The following is a 22,833-nucleotide window of genomic DNA, read 5'->3' on the forward strand; positions in this document are numbered from 1 at the left end:
ATAGATGCAGAGAATGCATTTGATAAATTACAAAACCATTTCATGATGAAAACTCTAACCAAATTGTGTATAGAAGGAACATTCCTCAACACAATTAAGGCAATTTATGAAAAACCCGCGGCCAGCAACCTATTGAATGGGGAATAGTTGGCAGCATTTCCACTGAGATCCAGTTCCAGACAGGGATGCCAAATCTCACCATTGCTATTCAATATAGCACCAGAAGTTCTAGCCAAGCCATTAGTCAAGAAAAAGAAATTGGAAGGGGTACAAAAAGGGAAGGAAAATGTCAAACTATCCATCTTTGTAGACAACGTGACTCTTTATTTAAGGGATCCAAAGAACTCCACTAAGAGACTATTGGAACTCATAGACGAATTTGGCAAAGTAGCAGGATATAAAATCAATACATAAAAATCAACAGCCTTTGTATACAGACACTGCCAGAACTGAGAAATAACTTCTAAGGTCAATCCCATTCACAACCGCTACCAGAAAAAACCAAATACCTTGGAAAAAACTTAACCAAGGATGTCAAATATTTCTATAATGAGAATTACAAAATCTTAAAGAACTAGAAGAGGATACCCAAAAATGGAAAAATATTCCATGCTCACTGATTGGAAGAATCAATATCATCAAAATGTCCATTCTTCCAAAAGCAATTTACAGATTCAATGTGATACCAATGAAAATATCAAACGCATTCTTATCAGACCTAGAAAAAATGATGCTGATATTCATATAGAAACATATATTGAGGCGCAGGAAACCTCAAATAGATAAATGAGTCTTATGCAACAAAAACAGAGCTGGAGGCATCAGAATACCAGATTTCAAGACATACTACAGGGCAATTCTAATCAAAACAGCATGGTACTGTACAGAAACAGATGGATAGGCAATAGAACAGAACAGTAACACCAGAAATCAATCCAAACATCTACAACCGATTTATATTTGATCAAGGAGCTAAAACCAATTCCTGGAGCAAGGAGAGTCTTTTAAACAAATATTGTTGGGAAAACAGGATTTCCACATGCAGAAGTATGAAGCAAGATACCTATGTTACACCTTACACAAAAATCCACTCAACATGGATTAAAGATGTAAATCTATGACCCAACACCATAAAATTATTACAGAACATTGGAGAAAGTCTGCAAGATATAGGCACAGGCAAGACTTCTTGGGAAAAAAATCTCCAGTGGCATAGGCAGTCAAAGCCAAAATTAACAACAGGGATTACATCAAATTGAAAAGTTTCTGTACTGCAAAAAATAAAAAGTCAGCAAAGTGAAGAGGCAACTGAAATAATGGGAGAAAATCTTTGCAAATTATGCAACTGATAAAGGATTAATAACCAAAATCTGGCAGGTGCCACAGCTCACTTGGCTAGTCTTACGCCTGTGGAGCTGGCACCCTGGGTTATAGTCCCAGTTGGGGTGCTGGGTACTGTCCCAGTTGCTCCTCTTCCAGTCCAGCTCCATGCTGTGGCCTGGGAAGGCAGTGAAGGATGTCCCAAGTGGTTGGGCCCTGCACCCACATGGGGGTCCAGGAGGAAGCATCTGGCTCCTTGCTTTGGATCGGCGCAGTGCACCAGTGTAGCAGCCATTTGGGGGGTGAACCCATGGAAAAGGAAGACTTTTCTCTCTGTCTCTCTCTCTCTCACTAACTCTGCCTGTAAAAAAAAATAACCAGAATCTACAAAGAGATCAAGAAACTCCACAACAGCAAAACAAACAACTCACTTAAGAGATGGGCCAAGAGCCTAAATAGACATTTTTCAAGAGGAAATCCAAATGGCCAACAGACACATGAAAAAATGTTCAGGCCAGAGTGCTATTTAGGACATCTGCCATTCTATGAGTCTGCTGAGTATCTCACTTCCCATGTTGGATCACTCTCCCCTTTATTCCATCGGTTAGTGTTAGCAGGTACTAGACTTGTTTATGTGCTCCCTTTGACTCTTAGTCCTTTCATTATGATCAATTGTGAACTGAAATTGATCACTTGGACTAGTGAGATGGCATTGGTACATGCCACCTTGATGGGATTGAATTGGAATCCCCTGGTATGTTTTTAACTCTACCATTTGGGGCAAGTCAGCTTGAGCATGTCCCAAATTATACATCTCTTCCCTCTCTGAATCAGCCCTAAAGGCATTCGGATCTGGCTGAAAAGCCCATGAGAGTATTTCAGGCATGGAAAGCCAAGACACTCTGGCAAAAGATCTCTGCGAGTGAGATCCCAGTGGAAAGAACAGGTCTTCAAAGAAGGAGGTACCTTTCTCTGAAGGGAGGAGAGAACCTCCACTTTGACTATGACCTTGTCTAAACAAGATAAGAATCGGAGAACTCAGAGGGCTTCCATAGCCTTGGAAACTCATGACTGGGGCATAGGGAGACTACTGATGCCATAGACAGGAGTGTCAATTGGTAAAGTCAACAACAGGAGTCACTGTGCACTTACTCCTCATGTAGGATCTCTGTCCTTAATGTGCTGTACACTAAGGCTTAATGCTATAACGAGTACTCAAACAGTATATTTCACTTTGTGTTTCTCTGGGGGTGCAAACAGTTGAAATCTTTACTTAATGTATACTAAACTGATCCTCTGTAAAAAAAAAAAAAGAAATTATCAACTCCCAACTTGACTCTCACTGGGATTAAACATGACAATAGGTCTGATCTGATTTCATCATCATTTAAAAAAAAATCATCTATTATTTTTCACTTTATGTTTCTGTGTGGGAGCAAACTGTTGAAATCCTTACTTAATGTATACTAAGCTGATCTTCTGTATATTAAGATAATCGAGAATGAATCTTGATGTGAATGGAAGGGGAGAGGGAGTGGGAAAGGGGAGGGTAGTGGGTGGGAGGGACGGTATGTGGGGGAAGCCATTGTAATCCATAAATCGTACTTTGGAAATTTATATTCATTAAATAAAAGTTAAAAAAATATGTTCAGGATCACTAGCCATCAGGGAAATGCAAATCAAAGCCACAATGAGGTTGCACCTCACTCCAGTTAGAATTGCTTTCACACAGAAATCAACTAACAACAGATGATGGTGAGGATGTGGGGGCAAAGGCACAATAACCCACTGTTGGTGGGAATGCAGACTGGTAAAGCCACTATGGATACAGTTTGGAGATACCTCAGAAATCTGAATGTATTGCTACCACATGACCCAGCAATTCCATTCTTTGGAATTTACCCAAGGAGAATTAAATTGGCAAATAAAAGAGCTGTCTACACCTCGGTGTTTATTGCAGCACAATTCAGAATGGCTAAGACATGGAATCAATCTAAATGCCCATCAACAGAAGACTGGATAAAGAAATTAAGTGATATGTATTCTACAGAATACTACACAGTGGTAAAAGAAATGAAATATGGTCATTTGCAACAAGATGGAGGAATCTGGAAAACATCATACTGAGTGAAATAAGCCAATTCCAAAGGGACAAATATCATATGTTCTCCCTGATATGTGACAACTGAGCATCTAAAAGGAAAACTGTAGAAGTGAAACTGGCACTATGAGAAGCAATGACTTGATCAGCCCTTGTGATGACTGTCAAGGAACAGCTTACTATTTGATTCATTTTAGTATTTTCTTTTTCTACTTAATACCATTGGTTGAGCTTTTTACTTAACACAGAATTATTCTTAGGTGTTTAAATCAAATTGAAATAAAAAATAAGAGTTGGAATAAGAGATGGAGGGGATATACAGTTTGGCACATGCTCCCAGGTATTTACCCCTAAGGGGAAAGCTTAGAACTTGCCATGGGACTCAAAATACCAAAAATTGGCATGTACCTATGCCACCTCACTAATTAAAGTGATCAGTTTAAGTCCATAACTCATCATAAAGAGGATTAAGTGTCAAGGGAGCACACAAATAAGACCAGTGTCTGCTAATAATTGCAGAATTAAAAAGGAGAGAACAATCCAGGATGGGAAGCAGGTCACAGAGCAGACTCTTAGAATGACAAAAGCCGTAAACAGAACTCTGGCCTCAGAATCACACCTTAAGGCATTTGGATCTGGCTAAAAAGCACATGAGAGTAGTTCAGGCATGGAAACACAGGACATTGTGGCAAAAATGACCTTAAAGAAAGACCTCTGTGAGTGAGATTCCAGCAGAAAGAAGCGGACATTAAAGAATGAGGTACCATTCTCTGAAGGGAGGAGAGAACTTCCAGTTTGATTATGACCTTGTATAAATAATGTTGGACTTTGTGAACTCAAGAGGCTTCCATAGCCTTGGCAGCTCATGAAAAAAAGCCTCAGATGATTACTGACATCATAAATAAAAGTCTGAACTGTTAAATCATCAACAGGAGTCACTGTGCACTTGCTCCCTATATTGGGACCTGTGTACCTAATGTTTTTCTTACTATGAGAATTAACACTATCACTAGTTCTCAAACCATGCTTTATACTTTGTCTTTCTGTGTGGCTGCAACCTGTTGGAATCTTTACTTAGTATAGAGTTGATCTTCTGTATATAAAGATATTTTAAATGAATCTTAATGAAGAATGGGATAGGAGAGGGAGTAGGAGATGGGATGGTTTGTGGGTGGAAGGGTGGTTATAGAGCAAAGAGTCACTATCATCCAAAAGTTGTACTTTCAAAATTTATATTGATTAAATAAAAGTTTTCTATCATTATAACATATCTGAATAGAGCAATACTGAGGAAGAACATTAAGTCAGGAATAATGTGTCCAAATGAAAGATCAGCAACAAATATCTTCATTAATAAAATCTACAAAATTAAAAAAAAATAACACCAATCTTTTGAAAAGTTAGAGAGGTAACTTTTCCAAACGCATCATATGAGGCCAGCTGGTAAAGCCATTATGTAATTCTGTTTGGAGATTCCTCAGAAACCTGAATATAACCCTACCATACAACCCAGCCATCCCATTCCTTGGAATTTACCCAAAGGAAATTAAGTTGGCAAATAAATGAGCTGTCTATATCTTAATGTGTATTGCAGCTCAATTCACAATAGCTAAGACCTGGAATCAACCTAAAAGCCCATCAACAAAAGACTGGATAAAGAAATTATGGGATATGCACTCTATAGAATACTATACAGCAGTAAAAAATGAAATCTGTTCATTTGCAACAAAATGGAAGAATCTGGAATACATCATGCTGAGTGAAATAAGCCAGTCCCAAAGGGACAAAGATCCTATGTTCTTGATCGGTGACAACTGACTGAGCACCTAAGGGGAAACCTGTTGAAGTGACATGTACACTATGAGAAAAAAATGACTTGATCAGCCCTTGTCCTGACTGTTGAAGAACAACTTACTATTTTGTTCCTTTTGTATTTTTTGTTCTACTTAATGCCATTGGTTGAACTCATTAATTAACATGCAATTATTCTTAGGTGTTTAAATTTAACTGAAAAGTTATCTCTGTTAAATATAAGAGTGGAAATAAGAGAGGGGGGAGATGTTCAGTATGGCCCATGCTCATCAGACATACCCCTAGTGGTAGAGTTAGAAACATGCCAGGGGATTCCAATTCAATCCCATTAAGGTGGCATGTACCAATGCCAGCTCACTAGTCAAAGTGATCAGTTTCAATTCATAATTGATCATAATGATAGGATTGAGAGTCAAAGGGATCACCTAAATAAGACTAGTATCTGCTAACACTAACTGATAGAATTAAAAAGGAGAGAACAACCCAAGATGGGAAGTGACTCATAGAATGGCAGCTGTCCTAAACAGCACTCTGGCCTCAGAATCAGCCCTTAAGGTTTTAGATATGGCTAAAAAGCCCATGAGAGTATTTCAGGCATGGAAAGCCAAGACACTCTGGCAAAAAAAGACCTAAATGAAAGATCTCTGAGTGAGATCCCAGTGGAAAGAACGGGCCATCAAAGAAGGAGGTACCTTTCTCTGAAGGGAGGAGAGAACTTCCACTTTCACTATGGCCTTGACTAAATAAGATCAGAGGTGGTGAACTCAAGAGGCTTCCATAGTCTTGACAGCTCATGACAAGAGCCTTGGGTGATTACTGACGTCATAAATTAGATTGTCAATTGTCAAGTCAACAACAGGAGTCACTGTGCACTTACTCCCCATGTAGGATCTCTGTCCTTAATGTGTTGTACTATGTGAATTAATGGTAAAACTACTATTAAAACAGTACTCTATACTTTGTGTTTCTGTGTATGTGCAAACTGTTGAAATCTTTCCTTAGCATATACTAAATTGATCTTCTGGATATAAAAATAATTGAAAATGAATCTTGATGTGAATGGGATGGGCTAGGGAGTGGGAGATGGGAGGGCTGCGGGTGAGAAGGAGGTTACGGGGGTGGGGGAAGCCGCTATAATTCAAAAGTTGTACTGTGGACATTTATATTTATGAAATAAAAGTTAAAAAATAAATAAACTTAAGTTTAATTAAGGGAATTATAAAAAGTTTTCTATAATTATAATAACATCTCTGGATAGAGCTATACTGAGAAAGAACATTAAATGAGGAATCAGCAACAAACGTCTTCATTGCTAAAATCTACAAAATTAAAAAAAAAACACCAATTTTTTGAAAAGTATTATACAAATTGTTAGGGAGGTAACTTTTCCAAACTCATTATATGAGGCCAGTTTTTCCTAAAGTGACCTCATAGATGCAAGATCTCAGTTTATCTCTGATTCTCTTTTTTCAAATAAAAACTTACAAAGCAGAGTCCCTGCTGAATATAATGCAACACTGTCATCCTAATAGAATTTATATTAGAATATAGGTGCAAAATTTGATAGTAATTGAATCCAGTTTGGAATGCAAAAAAATAAATAAATAAAATGGTCAGATATAATAATCAAGTCAGATGTAATATAGGAACAGGGAAAATGTGAATGTAATTCATAATTCCAATAATTCACATCAATCAAAAATAAACATCAGTATAATAAACTAGATGCAGAAAACATTTTGTATAAAAGTATACATTCACTTATGAGAAGTAAATTGAGCAGAAGCCTTATAGATTGTATATGCTTCAATTACAAAACCCTTGCATTTCAGGAACCTGAGCCAGGGTCTATTGAATGCCAACAAAATGAAAGCATTTACCCTATAATTGGAACCATAAAATGATGCACATTTTTTACTTTTATATTCAATACTGCAATGTAAGGTCTAGGCAAAACAAAAAGAAAAGGGAAGGGAATAAAAGACACAGATATAGAAAAGAAGAAATTGAAATTATTTATTTTTCCAGATGATTTTATTCTATTTATATGGAAATGCAACGAGTTCAACAACAGGCCACCTGAAATGGTAAATGACTGGTAGATTTGTAGGATACAAAGTAAGCACAAAAAATCAGAATAAGTTTTATATACCTATACTATTGTGAACCCACTGAAAATATAAATTAAAGAAGAAATTAAATTCACAATAAGAAATAAAATACCCTGGATAAATTTGATTTGTGATGTAAAATGCCTCTACAGCAACAATTCTAAATCATGAGAAAGAATCTGAGATCAAAAAGACTGCTCATATTCACAGATTGAAATACTTTCTAATATTTCCATATTATCCAAGTTAATTTACAGATACAATATGCTTTCCATCAAAATCAATGGAATTCATCATGTATCTAGAAAAATAAACCTAAACCTCCTATCTTCACATATATTAAAAAATGTTCCACATAGAAAAGTAACCCTTGAGAAACAGAACATGTCTGGGGTCACAACAAATGCGTTCAATACATACCATAGATGTATGGTAAACCCTGGCATAAAAACTGATGAATAGACCAGTGTAAGAGGATAGAGGCTCCCAAAAAGAAATACAGATACATGCAGACAATGGATCTTTTACAAAGCTAACAAAAATACACTGGAAAAGGTATAGTCTATTCAGTAAATTGTCCAGCGGCAACGGGATATCCATATGGACGTGACTAAACCCAGATGACCACCCCTCTTTTCCTATACAAAGTCAACTGAAAGTGAGTCATGGATGTAAATGTAAGAACTGAAACTTACAAAATATAGAGAAACTATAAGACATTGACATAAGCAATGGCTTCTTGATAAGATACCCTAAGAACAGGTAATAAGAAGCTAATAGAGAAACCTTATATCAAACTAAGAAGATAATTCACAACAAAGAAGACAACCATCAGAGTGAAGATAAAACCCCTCTTAACTCCTATAAAACCAGCATCACTTTAATTCTAAAGCCAGGTATATGTACAAAGCAAACTAAGACCAATGTATTTGATAAATACAGATGCAAAAAATCCTCAAAATACTTGCTAATCAAACATAACAACACATTAGAAATGTAATTCACCCAGACCAAGTGGGAATGCACTAGATAAAATATGTCCTTGATAAAAACCTTAAACTGGGAATAGAAGGAATATACATGAACACATTCAAGGTAGTTTATGACAAACACAGAGCCACCATCAAATTGTGTGGGTAAATTGGAAGCATTTCCACTAAGATCTACAAGGATGCTCACCCCCATAATTGCTATTCAATATAGTTCTAGAAGGCTTACTGAGAGCCACCAGTAAGCAAAATCCAAGCAAAGGGATACAAATTGGAAAGGTTGAAGTCAAATGATTACTGTTGATAGAAGATATGGTTTTATATATAGGGAAGCCAAAAGACTCCACCAAGAGACTACTGGAACTCAAGAGAGTTTTGTAAATTTGCAAGATAAAATCAATACACAAAATTCAATAGCGTTTGTATAAAAAGGCAATGCTATGGCTGAGAAAGGACATGCAAGATCAGTTCAATTCACAATAGCCAAACAAATTGGAATCAATTTAAATAAAGAGGTCAAATATCTCTACAATGATAATTACAAAACATTTTTAAAATAAATAGGAGAACATAAAAGTGGAAATATCTGTCATGTTCATGGATTAGAAGGATTAATAGAATCAAAATGTCCATACTACTGAAAGCAATTTACATGTTCAATATGATCCCAATCAAAATAGTAATGACATTCTTCTGAAAAAATGATAGAAAAAATGATGCTAAAATTCATATGGAAGCCCAAGAGATCCTGAATAGCTAGAGCAAACTTAAAGAATAAAACAAAGCCAGAGGCATCGCAATATCAGATTTCATGACAACTACAGGTCAGTTATTATCAAAAAAGCCTAATCCTCGCACAAAAATAGACATGTAGACCAATGGACTGGAGTAGAAATTCCAGAAGTGAATACACTCATGTACAACCAACCGATCTTTGACAAAGGAGCCAAGATCAATGCCTGAAAAAAAGGTACTCTTCAACAAATGTTACTGGAAAACTTGGATTCTGCATGTAGAAGTATGAAACAAGACCACCACCTTACAATTTATACAGAAATGAACTATAGATGGATCAATGATATAAAACAATAACCTGAGAACATCAAATTACTAGATGAAAATATTGGGAAACTCAGCAAGACATTGGCATACACACGGAATTCTTGTTAAATACCCCAGAATGATAGGCAATCAAAGCACAAATAAACAAATAGGATTGCATTAAGCTAAGATGCTTATGCACTGCAAAGGAATTGCTCAACATATTGTAGAGGCATGCAAGAGAACAGGAGAAAATATTTGCACATCTTGCAAGGGTTAAAGGTCTAATATCCAGAATCTACAAAGAGTTCAAGTAATCCAGAACAACAAACACAACAAAAATCCTGTCAAGCAATGGGCAAAGGACAAAACAGACATTTTTGAAGGATGACATTCAAATGGTCAACAGAAACATTTAAAAATGCTCAGGATCATTAGCCATCAGGAAATGCAAATCAAAAGGATGATGAGGGTGAAACCTCACCCCAATTAGAGTGGTTATCTTTCAAAAATTATAAAACAATAAATGTTAGCAAATATATGGGTGATAAAATACTATAATCCACTGCTGGCTAAATCGTAAAAGAGTACAACCATTATGGAACACAGTCTGGTGATTTTTCAGTAATCTGAAAATTGTTCTACCGTATACACAGCCATCCCACTCCTAAAAATGTACCCAAATGGAATGAAATCAGCATAAGGAAGACTTGTCTGCACCTTATGTTTATTGCAGATCAATAGCTAAGATCTGACATCAACCTAGAGATTCATCAACTGAATAATGGTTAAAGAAAATGTGGTATATATACACTATGCAAAACTACTCAGCTATATAAATTAATAAGATCTTGTCTTTTACAACAAAATATATGCATATGGAAGCCATTATTCTCAGTCAAATAAACCAGCACAAAATCAACAAATAAACAAAGCAGAAATAAACAAAGCACAAAAATGCAATGTTGAGTTTTGGTTATTGCTTACAATCCTTGTCTATACTCTTGATAAACAGTGATTTTTCTACTTGTTCCATTCAATTCTTTATTTGGTGCAGAGTTAAGCTTGTGATTATAAAATAAATTGAAATTATGCAATTATAGATATAAAAAGAAAAAATAAGATAGGAAGGAGGACAGAGGGCCCGAGCATGGGCAAGAGGGAGGTTAGGGTGGGAAATATTATGCTCTTATGTCTGTGTATATGAAATACATGAAATTTGTTCACCTTATATGAATAAAATTATTTTAATACCCCATTAGACTGGGATAAAGTATTTGCCAATTCTGCATTTCATGAAGAACTGAAATTCAGAATACATATGAAACTGCTGAAATTATGCACAAATATATCTAAGAATTGGGGAAGGATCTTCTGTAGAGAAGAAATACCCATGGTCAACAAAAATGGGAAAACATGCAATATAATTATTATATAGGAAAATGCAAATCAAAATACACTAGGTGTCACCTCACTAACAAATGCTAGTGGGGTATGAAGAAAAGAAAACTTTAGTAAGTTATTGGAGCCTGCACTGTTGTGTAGCAATTAAAGCTGCCACCTGCGGTGCCAAAACCCCATATGGGGACTTGAGTCCCAGTTGCTCCACTTCTGATCCAGCTCTCTTCTGTGGCCTGGGAAATCAGTGGAAGGTGGCCCAAGTCTTCAGGCCTCTGCTCCCACATGGGAGACCCGGAGGAAGCTTCTGGTTCCTGGCTTTGTTTTGGCCCAGCTCTAGCCATTGCAGCCATTTGGGGAGTGAACCAGTGGATGGAAGATCTCTCTCTGTCTTTCTATCTGTAACTATGACTTGCAAATAAATAAATATTTTAAAATATAAGATATTGATGAGAATGCAAGTTAGCCTGCGCATTATGAAGACTTAGTATGGCCATCCCTCAAAAAATGAGAAGGGATAACCCTCTCCAACCATTGTGTATGTATCAGAAGGGAATTCAATCTGCATGCAAAAGAGATTTCTGCTTTCTGTTTTGACTACAGCACTATTCATAGTAGTAAATATTTGGAACCAACCTAGGAATCTACCAATGTGTTACAGGTTTTCCAATCCTAATTCAGTGATTAAAAAGGATTGAAATATTATTTGCTTCAAAATGGGTGGAACTGGAGATCCTTAAGTGAAGTAAGACTGGCATAGGAAGAAATAAATCTCACATGTTCTCTGATATATGGGTTTCTAAAAAATGGTGGATATAAATATAAATGTTTTTAATTAGGATGGGAAGATTCATTACTGAAGATACTGGGTGGTAGGATAACAGATATAGAAACAGAGTTAGAAAGAACGAACCAGTTGCAGTGTTCCATAATATGGTGTTGAGACTTTAGTTCATGATAAGATACGCTGTATAAGAAATTGGAATGGAGGAGCTTGTAGGCCTTAAACTCAAAATAAGCAAGGAAAATCCTCATTTTCTAGATTGATTAAATTATGTTGTGTGCGTACTCAAATGTTGCACTGTATCCTGTAATGACATACAAGTAGTGTTAATCAAAGAGTGAGAAAAATTTTAAAAATCAGAAATGTCTCTATATTCTATCAATGAACTATCTGCAATATGTGATTAACCAAACTACATCATTTACAAAGCATAAGAAAGTAATAAGGCAATAATCTCCAGTCTTGCTAAGGATTATTTAAATAATCTTAAAATTTAAAAATCAAGGTTGCCTTTCCCATTGAACTTTCTTCTCATCCCTTGCATGACTTTCTGATATTCTATGAATGCCATTGTTGCAAAGCTAAACTTGAACCTAAATGAAAGAATAGCTGTAAGGTTTTAATATGTATTTATTTACTTGAAAGGAGGAGGGACAGTAGTGGATAGATCTTCCATCCACTAGTTCACTTGTCAATGTTTGCAAAACCTGGGACTGGTTCCAGTTTAATCTAGGAGCCAGGAACACCTTTTATATTATCTCCATTGTAGGCAGAAGGTACATGAGTACTTAAGACATCATCAAATGCCCCTCAGATACATTTTAGCAAGAATCTGGATTGGAAGTGGGGAATGGCCAGGACCTGAATGAGGAAGATAAATATGAGATGAGGGCATCCCAAGTCGTGGCTTAACTCACTGCTCATGACCCCATCCCTATATACTGTTTCATTCATTCTTAATACTGTTGTCAAATTACAGGCATGATGTTCAAATTTGGATCCATGGATTTCAGTTTAAAAAAAGGCTTAGGGCAACTGTTAAGACTAATAAAACTGTATGCCACAATTGAGGACCCGGGTGCATTTCCTGATTCTGATCCTAACTCCAGCTTCCAATTAAAGCAGACCTGGGGAAGTCATGATGATGTCTCAAGACATGTGGTTTGTGCCACCCACATGGAAAACCTGAAGTGAGTTACCTGCTCTCAGGTTTAGATCTGATCCCTCCCTGGAAGATGTGAGCATTTGCAAAGTGAACTTGTGAATAGGAGCTCTTTCTCTCATTCATTGTCTCTTGTTTTCTATCAAGTAAATTAGAAAATAATTCATCAGACATAAAGAGCAACATAGCCTTGGAAGTCATCCAAGTAAAGAAAAGACTGAAAGCAAATGGAGGTATAGCAAAATATTTATATTCTTTATTCCAATGTAACCTAACAGATAATGTTATCATTTTAATAAAAACTTAACAATGAACAGTGTTGTTACAGTTTCTGATCATTAAAAATAATGACAGAAATTATATAAACGATAGGAGTAAAGAGTTGAGAACATTCTTTTATAAGATACCTGAGCTTCCAAGGAAATAGTGTTCCAAACCAATTTTATGTGCTAAATACATTACATCTTTGTCAACTTAAGATACATATGTACAGATTTCAAAAGTAAAATAGAATGAAGATATAAAATGATTAAATAGAAACTATGCAGAAACGTGGTCCATTATAACACCATTACATTGAAGCCTGGAAAAGCAATATGCACTTCAGGTTAATCAGGATTTGTGTCAGAAAATTTAAAAGGGTTACACAGTGAGATGAGCAGATCATTTTCTATGAGGATAGTACAGTGTTTCATATCAGTGTTCATAGATAGAGCATCAGAATATTTAAGAAAAATGCTTACAAAACTGCAAGGATTGCCCAGTGTTTATCAGAACAAATAAATACAATGGTATAAATACCCAGCCAGGGGTAATTAATAGTTATCCATATGTCATTGTGCAGATCCATCAGCTAACACTAGATGGAGAAAATAAATAAGGCCACTTCAAGTGTTGAAAAGGCACAAAAATCAGTATATATGGAAGCAAAGACAGACAATCCATTTTAACTATCAATATTTCCTACAGAAGCACAGTCTATACACAATCTATAACATGACAGCATTTTGCCATAATGTAACAAAAAAGGCCAAGAATTAGCCGATGAGGAACAAAAATCAAGAAACATATTGTCACAAATACCAAACAAAGCTAGCAAAACTCATGGTTTAGAGAAACAGAATGTAAGCAAACAAAAACATCAAAGAACCAGGACTTTCCTCTTGGGGGCAGAAGTAGAAGAGATTGGGAAAATACCTGAACTGACCAAGGCCCCTATATTTTCCTGAATATTGGTTCTATGGATGTTAACATTCTTATTCAAATTTAGCAGAAAACAAAGATGTCAACAATTGTCTTCCTTTCAGGTTTTATTACTGTATATTAGGGATCTATGCAAGAGTATATTTGTCTCACATGAAATCATGGCACATAATTTCTAAACTGGTGTACTAAGTGCAATTAAAAGGAAACAACCTATTTATCCCACAGTATCAAGGGACACCAAACTCAGGTTCCCAGACTTTGGGGATCACTCTCAGGAGATGCAGACTAAGGGGATTCACTCTCAGGAACGAAGACAAACCTCAGCAGCCAGAACATTCAATTCTGAGAGTTCCACAGTTTTTACTTTTCCCTCCCAACAGTTTGCATTGGCTCCCTCCTCCAAGGTCTTAATTCTCACCAGAAATCAAACACTTGAAATCAGTTTAAGTCTGTGACCTGTGCAGTCATTTTCGTGATCACTAACACCAAATGTGTGTTGTTTGCTTAATATCAAACAACACATCTATAACACCTATGACTTACCAACAGTTCAATTCCGACATTATATAGAGTTAGTAGACATAACGGATTAAGATTTTAGCGTAAACACATCCCAGGCATATACCAATGAAAAGCATGTATTTGATTTTCTGGCTCCAGTCAAAATTATGAAGTTATCCAGAGATCCCCTCTAAAGCTATCTTATTTGCATGAGCTTAGCTATGGCCTGAAATTTGTGTATTAGACAGAATCATAGCCACTCATATTGCCCATGAAATAGCTGAGTCTTAAAATCAAAGGTACAGGCATTGAGGAGAAAATAATTTTTTTCTTTCACCAGTCACAAATGAACTCTCAAATTTATAAACCATTTTATAGCCAGCAGAATCTGATCTTCTGAGATATTCTCAAATGCTACAAGCTATCATTTGACTAAACCAAATTTGGATGCATAATGAAACTACTGTGTGTTCAACAGTTCATTTGATTCTCAGTTCTCACACCAGTTAGGTTGGGGTTGGGGAGTGAAGAATGATTGGCCTTTACAAAGATTTTACTCTCCACACAAGGATGTGAAGGCATTTAATCCCAATTAGGAGAGATTAATCATTGGGAACAGGCGGGACCCCAATGAAGTGATTAGGCTAAATCAATTCATGTGATTATTGAATGACTGCTTATTCCCAGGTGTGTGCTGTAGAAACTACTTCATATTTGAACCTCCTGCAATTTCATTATTTGGTCATATGGTCTCTGTGCCACCCAAACCTCTGCCAACAAGATGACCATCAGCAGATACTGCCCTCCGACCTTGGGCCCCAACCATGAGACAAATACCATTTCTTTCTAAATTACTGAGTCTGTACTATTCTGTTATTAGCATCAAACAAAACCTGACTCAGAACCTAGGAAGAGCCGTGCTGACAGGACGGAGTTGTAAACTAGTGACCTCGTTTCTCAACCAAAGGATATCCGATCACATGTGGAAGTTCATTTCTCCATGTGGATTCTGTAACCACCATCAATTTGGAAAGCTGTGAGGCCCCAGGGTTCACACAAACCCTTTTCCTTTAGACACAGGGCAGGACACCAGGGTCCTGGCTACTGGCCCAGCTCACCTCCTGTGACCATAGAATACTGGTCTCTGACACTCACCACTTTCCAGCTTCCGACGAGTCCCAGCATCCTCCTGAGGGCTCCTGAGTGTGGTGAGGGAAGTTCACAGAGCAGCAGTGGGTGAAACACCTGAAGCCTCTCTCAGGAACAAACCCAGAAAGCCTAACAATGGGATGCCAGAAAAGAAGATGCTGTGTGGTTCAGCAGTGTTGCCTTTGAACACCTGATTTTAAAGTCTGCCCTAACAATGAGCATGCATAACATCAGAGAACACACAGCCAATCCAAATGCTCCTAGCAGGAGGGCCGTAGCTTGGGGTTGTGGCAGGTGGGGGCAGAGAGGAACTCTGCTTGATCTCAGGTCTGAAACTGAGGAAGGAAAAGGCAAAAAAACTCAGGCCCAGAAACAATTTAGGAAATTGCTGCTCAAGAAACCAAAAGTCAGCTGAGGCACCCAAAACCATGACAGAAAGCCAGAATTGGAGCAAGCCAACAGCTGTGCCCTGATTGAAAAAGACCATTCCTCCCATGGCCTGAACTCCATATTCCAGCCTCAAAGTCAAAGCTCACATCAGAAAATTCATTACAAACCATGATGAATAAGAAAAATATGAAAAAATCCAAAGAAATGCAAGAGTCCTTAGTGATATTGGGCTTGATCTAGTCACAGCGAAACTGGCTGTTCCCGGATTCATCCACCCCTCCCAGCTGACTGGCTGTGGAATTCTGATTGAGTTAACCTGAAAGTCGCACTCAAACTCGATTTGGAGGGAGTTAATATCTGTCCCCTGAGCAAATGGTTCCATTCTGGTGGAATAGGAAAAACAATATGCCCTGGGAGTGAGAAACCCTCAAGCAGAGTCCTCATCTTGGAACAGAAGAAAATTTTCTAGTGCTTGTCCCACATTCCCATGTAAAAAATGAAGAGGTTAGTTAATTGCCATACTTTCTCCCAGCTCATATACACTATTGTTTGATAGTCTGTCTCTCTTTCATGTTCCAGGAATCCTATATGAGGAAAGAAACACTAAATTAGGATAATTTCCACTTCCAAATAGGAGCTCAAGTATTGAAATTCTTTTCTTTTTTGATAAAACATGAGCCCACATTGTTTTATTGCTTCCCAAACTTATCATCTGCTGGCACCAGGAAGAACATAGCCACAATCTCTTTACTGTGAAGGGAGAACTTCTGCTGGAAGCCTTGAACATTATGACAAGAGACAGAATTTAAAACCATCTTAGTCACAGAATACATTGGCCCTCCTGAAGTTCAACTAAGGGAATAAGGGCAGAATTGCCACCCAGCACTAGAGGTGATTAGAACTCCAAATGTCACATTTGGCAACCTGCACCAGGATCTTTGTGTCATGCAAGGAATTTCTATCCCTGAGCCAATTGGAATGACAGAGAGGGGGCGCTAGAATTTTCTACACTATTCAGCCACAGAACTTTCTTTTTTTAAAAGGTCTGTTTATTTGAAAGGCAGAGTTACAAAGAGGCAGAGGCAGAGGAAGAGAACTTCCATCCATTGGGTCACTCCCCAAATGGCCACAACAGCTCAAGCTGGGCTGATCTCCCACGTGGGTACATTTTTACAAGCACTTGGGCCATCTTCTACTGCTTTCCCAGGCTATGGAAAGAGCTGAGTCAGAAGTAGAGCACCTGGGTCTCAAATGGGCACTCATAATGTATACCAGCACTGCAGGCATTGGCATTAACCACTACACCACAGCACCATCCCTAGAACTTTCTTTAAAATAATGAATGTAAGCAAAGGAAAAGCTGTTTTTGGTCCATATGGTCCTATAATACACTGAGGCTTCAAAAAGTTCATAGAAAAAAAATAGATGGACTTATTTTGGTGCAAAAATTTTGAAATCCATACATAGCTTGTACTTCATTCTATTTGAGCACTACTGCTAGGTAAAACGATGCTGTTTCTGGTCAAAAGCCGAGATGCTTCCAGGTATTCCATGTGATTGCAGTGACCCAAGCACTTGGGCAATGCTCTGCAACTTTCCCAGGCACATTAGCAGTGGGACAGATCAGAAATGGAATAACTGGAACTCAAATGGGGCACCCATATGAAATGTCAGCAATACAGGAGATGTCTTTACCCGCTACACCAAAATGTCAGTCCCCACTCTTTATATGTTTTATATTTCATCTCTAAACTGTTCATTATAAGTTTAAGCATGGGGTGGCACTGTGGTGTAGCAGGTAAAGCTGCTGCCTGCAGTGCTGGCATCCCATATGGGCACCAGTTCGAGTCCTAGCTGCTCTACTTACAATCCAGTTCACGGCTATAGCCTGGAAAATCAGTAGAGGATAGCCCAAATTCTTGGGCCCCTGTATCTATGTGAGAGACCTGGAAGAAGCTCCTGGCTCCTGGCCTTGGATAAGCACAGCTCCAGCTGTTGCAGCCAATTGGGAAGTGAACCAGCAGATGGAAGACCCCCCACCTCTGCCTCTGCTTCTCTCTGTGTGTAACTCTGACTTCCATATAAATGAATAAATCTTTTTTAAAAAACTAAGTTTATCCCTGTTAAACATAAGAGTGGGATTATTCCCTGTCTTATGACAGGGAAGAGATGTATAATTTGGGACATGCTCAAGCTGACTTGCCCCAAATGATAGAGTTAAAAACATACCAGGGGATTCCAATTCAATCCCATCAAGGTGGCATGTACCAATGCCATCTCACTATTCCAAGTGATCAATTTCAGTTCACAATTGATCATAATGAAAGGACTAAGAGTCAAAGGGAGCACATAAACAAGTCTAGTACCTGCTAACACTAACCGATGGAATAAATAAAGGGGAGAGTGATCCAACATGGGAAGTGAGATATTCAGCAGACTCATAGAATGGCAGATGTCCTAAATAGCACTCTGGCCTCAGAATCAGCCCTAAAGGCATTCAGATCTGGCTGAAAAGCCCATGAGAGTATTTCAGGCATGGAAAGCCAAGACACTCTGGCAAAAGATCTCTGTGAGTGAGATCCTAGTGGAAAGAACAGGTCTTCAAAGAAGGAGGTACCTTTCTCTGAAGGGAGGAGAGAACCTCCACTTTGACTATGACCTTGTCTAAACAAGATAAGAATCGGAGAACTCAGAGGGCTTCCATAGCCTTGGAAACTCATGACTGGAGCATAGGGAGACTACTGATGCCATAGACAGGAGTGTCAATTGGTAAAGTCAACAACAGGAGTCACTGTGCACTTACTCCTCATGTAGGATCTCTGTCCTTAATGTGCTGTACACTAAGGCTTAATGCTATAACGAGTACTCAAACAGTATATTTCACTTTGTGTTTCTCTGGGGGTGCAAACAGTTGAAATCTTTACTTAATGTATACTAAACTGATCCTCTGTAAAAAAAAAAAAAAGAAATTATCAACTTCCAACTTGACTCTCACTGGGATTAAACATGACAATAGGTCTGATCTGATTTCATCATCATTTAAAAAAAAATCATCTATTATTTTTCACTTTATGTTTCTGTGTGGGAGCAAACTGTTGAAATCCTTACTTAATGTATACTAAGCTGATCTTTGTATATTAAGGTAATCGAAAATGAATCTTGATGTGAATGGAAGGGGAGAGGGAGTAGGAAAGGGGAGGGTTGTGGGTGGGAGGGACGGTATGTGGGGGAAGCCATTGTAATCCATAAATCGTACTTTGGAAATTTATATTCATTAAATAAAAGTTAAAAAAACACAATAGGCTTTATAATGATATGCATTTAACAACACAAATTTACAAATTGCAAAATATATTTTGGTGTCATAGTTTATATCATAAAATAACAATATTGTTAACGTGATGTCTTGATTAATATTAAGATTTTTGGATTGCTTATCTGCAAATTAAAGTATTAGCCTACCAAAATTAACACTTTTAGTAACTTTATTGTCAAGTACCATAATTGAAAGCAATGTCAGTTGCTCTTAATAAATGTAAGATTGCAAAGAGAAAAAAAAAACTAAGTTTAACGAAATGTAAAGTCCATAATTTCTAGTAAAGTAAGATTTAAATGATAAAAGTGGCTTACTACTCATAAATCCATCCTGCATGATATAAGTACCCTTGTGATTTGGTGCTTACTAATGTAAGAGGAATTTTTTTCCACTTTGACTAGAAGTTTTCGAACTGGCTATACTGTCTATTGAGTTGAATTATTATACATTTTATGTCATTAATTGAAGACTTGCAAATCTGTCAATGCTCTTATTGTCCACAACATGTTCCACCACCAGGGATCCACTGAGATACATCCATAGCTTGATGCTTCATTACTCTTTACCAGAGCATTGAGTTCTCCATTCTAGTGATGTTTATGATTGGAACATGTTAATTACAGCTTGTTTTATCATCTTAAGATTATTTCTGTTTTAAGCAGGAACACTTTGCCACTAGCTATCAATGAAAAATGGAGTATTTGGGGGAAAAAGTAATAAGTTTAGAGTGGAGGTTTCTTAGGAAGTTTAACACTGTTAGCACAAGTCCAGCAGAGTATGTAAGCAGCCTAGGACTTGTTCTCTTCTGAGTGAGATGAATTGCTAGAATTATATAGCATAACCCAGAATCTTGAAATTCAGATAGACATCTACACCAATGAATACTGACTTATAGTTTAAGGTATATGTTAAGCAATTTAAGCTATAATATATATATCTACATACAAACATATATATATATACAGTGAGAGAGAGAGAGAGAGAGAGAGAGAGAGAGAGCACATTTTTATGATCATCCTGATTCTAGGACATAAAACACTTGATACACATTGCTATATGCAATAAAGACAAAACTGTATATTAAGCTTTAATTTTTGGTTTTAAAAATTTGTTCTAAAAGTGCAGAAAGCTTCCAAATGATTCAACTAGCTACAATTATGATAATTTACACCCATGAAAATTAGTTTCCATCTCTGATTAATCTAAAATTAATAACTGTGGCTATAAAGCATTTAGCATAACTATCATTTTAATGCTGATAATATTAACCGAACAGGTGGTAATGGGGGTAAAACAAGAAAGGCTATAAAAAAGTCTAAATTATGAAAGTACTCCAATGAAGCCTTATAATATACTTACATAATCTTGATGATAGTATAACCTGCTATGTCCTTTTCTCTTGAGGAAAATGATCTTTGGCTAGTAGATTTAACTATACTCTCTTGCCAAATAGTCCCCAGACAATGGACTTTCTAAAATCACTCAAATTGTGGCCACTCTGACTTCATCAACTTATGTCAATATAATCTTATCATATCACACATGCCTTAGAGAAAGAAAGGAGTTTGCCACCCAGAAATAGATTTCACTTTGGGATTTCACTGCATCTACTCTTCCTAACAGTAGCTTTCAAGGCGAAATAACCTTTTCATGCTAATGGCCCTAGCTACAGAAGTATAATCTTTTAAGTGAGAAAATTGCTGTGTCTAAAAAGAAACAGTTGCAAGGCCTAGCCAATATGTATTATCAGGAGTGGCAGAGTGTGCATGAGACTGAGTCCTGAGGGTGGAGGAAAAATTTAGAAAAGGGAGGGTTTCTCAATGTGAGAACACTCATCAACAACAAAGGTTTTAACCCATTGTCAAAGATGCCAAAGGATGATGGTAATACTAGGTTGACATTTGAAAACTTAAACCAAAAACAGTCCATACTAAGGGAGGTAGAAATAGCTGAATTTCTGTGAAAGAGAAAGAAACAATCAAAATCTCACAGGAATTATGCTACAGTTACTAAACTGATACAGCTGATACCGACTTTCAGGCCAGGCAGTAATTCTCAATATATTTGCAACAGTGAGACAAATATTGCAAACCAATTGGGAATTTTAGACTTCTTTAGAGGAATGTAGCAATAACCAGGAATTAGGAGTGAAGTCAATGTGTATAAAGGAATGGAGACACAGGTGTCCTGACATGGGCTGTATGAATCAGAGAGGTCAGCATGTGAGAGGAAGATAATGGCTACATGTAGAGGAGCTGGAGACTCATGAGGATTGTCATAAGATACAAGCACAGTAGGAGCCACTTGAGGAGAGACGTGGTGTAAACAAAAGGGATGGAGACCCTGAAGCCAGCCCTTGCTGCAGGCACAAGGATAGGCTACTAAGAGCAGGCTTGAATGTCAAAGATTTTTAAATGCAAGATTACAAGGATGAACATCAGACCCAGCCACATAAAATGGTAAAATTGCTGATAATATATGGTTTCAGGAGCAAGATCAGAGATACATACAGTCTGGCATAGCTGAAAGGCACATAGGACTTGAGACATCACGATCACGAGACAAATAGTTGGCAGAGTGATGGAGGATTGGCAAACACAGAAATAAATAGAGGAGCTGTCATATTAATCAGTGCACAGATAAATTTATAGGCTCAAGATATTATGTGAGAAGACAGAGACCTAATCACCGTGACATCCTTCTTAAGATCTAAGTTGAACTATACAGCAATATAGGCTAGTGAAAATGGAGAATATCATCAATATAATGCCTTCAGTAAGACTGTACAACAGAAACAAATAATAAAGGAAAAGTGTTTTTAAAACATACGAGCAGACAGTTGGCACTGTGGCATATCAGGTAAAACTGCCGTCTGCAGTGTTGGCATCCAATATGCATGCCAGTTCAAGTCCCAGCTGCTCCATTTCCAATACAGCTCTCTTCTATGGCCTGGAAAAACAGTAGAAGATGGCACACATCCTTGGGCCCCTGCACCCACATGTGAGTGCCAGAAGAGTCTCCTGACTCCTGGTTTCAGCTTTGCCCAGCTCTGGTCATTTCAGCCATTTGGGGAGTAAATCTTGGATGGAATACATCTCTCTCTCTCTGCCTCTGCTTCTCTGTAACTCTTCCTTTCAAATAAATTAATATTTTTATGAAATGAGTAGAATAAAGACTAGTATAATGTTAAGAAAAAGTAAAAAATATGCAACACAGATAACCAGTGACAGAAATCCAACAGCGTTGTTCTTGACCAAATTAATAAAGTTTAGCAACACAGTTAAAGAATATTCTGAAATGCATAGAAATAAGTTTTTTTTTTAACTTTTATTTAATGAATATAAATTTCCAAAGTACAGCTTATGGATTACAATGGCTTCCCCCCCATAACGTCCCTCCCACCTGCAACCCTCCCCTTTCCCACTCCCTCTCCCCTTCCATTCACATCAAGATTCATTTTCATTTCTCTTTATATACAGAAGATCAGTTTAGCATACATTAAGTAAAGATTTCAAGTTTGCTCCCACAAGAAACATACAGTGAAAAATACTGT

At 37.3% G+C, this 22,833-nt stretch overlaps 1 long non-coding RNA gene across 6 annotated transcripts in view; it reads right to left on the reverse strand.

Moving 5' to 3' along the window:
* LOC149126757 (uncharacterized) overlaps positions 1–16,450 on the reverse strand; it is a 146,633-nt gene extending 130,183 nt beyond the window's left edge. For all 6 annotated transcript variants that reach the window (XR_016234162.1, XR_016234164.1, XR_016234163.1 and 3 more), the window contains exon 1: positions 15,581–16,450. This is a non-coding gene — a long non-coding RNA (uncharacterized LOC149126757). The remainder of the gene's footprint in view (positions 1–15,580) is intronic.
* Between the last annotated feature and the right edge of the window lie 6,383 nt (positions 16,451–22,833).

Source organism: Oryctolagus cuniculus, chromosome 5 (genome assembly GCF_051225735.1).
Source record: "Oryctolagus cuniculus isolate XC-2025 breed Fujian yellow rabbit chromosome 5, ASM5122573v1, whole genome shotgun sequence".
NCBI lineage: Eukaryota > Metazoa > Chordata > Mammalia > Lagomorpha > Leporidae > Oryctolagus > Oryctolagus cuniculus.